Genomic DNA, 1,510 nt, shown 5'->3' on the forward strand with positions numbered 1-1,510 from the left:
GTAAAAACACCACAAACCAATACTCTCCTGCAAAGTCTTAATCATTCAACCACCTTGTTTTCAACACATAAGGACAGAATAAGCTATTGTGAAATAATTTGACTAAAATGACAGTTACATTTGGTGTTGGCTAGACTAGTTTGACTGAAATGGTCAATATCAATAGAGACTAAGAAAGAACTCAATCAGATGGTTTCAGTTGAAACAAAGTCAAAGACTAAGCATGGAATAGGTGTGTCTGTGACTAAAAATAATGAATAAAAATACTCAGACATTTCAGTCTAGTCGAAATCTGACCACATGTGGGGCCGCCACAGTTGTATCTGTTTCTAAGAAAAGGCTCTACGGCAAATGTTCCAGACTCTAGTCACTCAACAAGGAGCTTCTGACCTGCCCCTAGTGTGGATGCCCTATACATCTCCTTTTAGAGCACCTGACCCAGTCGTGATCAAATGCGACTGTACCAGAAGTACAGCATGTCCGCTTGACGATAAACCTCAAGAAAACAGAATCATATAAGTTGCATGCTTTCGTAGAGCGACTTACAATTGCTACTCACTGGAACTTTAGATGGATAGGCAGTTGCCCTCTAGTAGAATGGTGCGTTCCCTGTCAAGGTGCTTCCACTTGCCCACTCGAATTGGCCATCCAGCTGGCACGCTTTAAGTCTCTGCACAGGAGAGGTCGCACAGCCGAGTTGCTGAGTGCCATGTGCGTGCCCTAAGAGGGAACGTTTGATGCTACGGCCATGCAATCACGCCGCGTTCAGGAGTAGTTTCCTTCTGACATGATGGGCTTGCTAGTTGGTCTGTGCTTTGTCCAAGTAGCAGGCTCATGATCATGATCTGTTAGTGACATTCGAATCTATATGTCTATCGGCCAGTCTTCTGGTCAAACTAGACAGCAAGGGCAGTTTATCCATATACGGTTAGACAGGACAGCTACAACATGTTCACCTCGCACGCTGAAGTGATGCCTAGCTAGGACGGGCTGATTTTTTCGGTTATGCGGAACTGATTAAATGCATTACTTAAACGTTTCCTACTGTGCTGTGTGTAATATGGCTGTAATATTTTTCGAAAAATCTGCATCATTCCTACACAACAATTTCTAGACTCTCGCAGATTTGTGCAGTTGCTTTAAGGGACTCCATAGTAGCTTACTGTACTCTCTCACTTTCCAGAACGCGCCCAATATGGTCTAAGCTGCGGCCGCGGACAGTACAGAACACTACACGACACGCACCTGACACGACACTACGTGGCTGAGAAGGGTCTAGCTGCGCGGCCGCGGACAGTGGGAAGTTGAACATAGCAAGCCCCAGGAAGGCGCCGGATCCTGACTTGAGAATATTCGTTGTGGCCGCAAAGGCGGTACTACACCTTCTTTAGGTGCTGGGCCCGGAAACACTTTTTCCATTGACTTACATTGGGAAAGAGTGCTTGTAACTCGTTGGATAATTTTTTTTAAATAAATACAACTACCCAGTATGACGTTTGTATAGACCCTT

This window comes from Notothenia coriiceps, unplaced genomic scaffold, assembly GCF_000735185.1.
Source record: "Notothenia coriiceps isolate Sejong01 unplaced genomic scaffold, NC01 NC01_scaffold00016672, whole genome shotgun sequence".
Classification (NCBI taxonomy): Eukaryota; Metazoa; Chordata; class Actinopteri; order Perciformes; family Nototheniidae; genus Notothenia; species Notothenia coriiceps.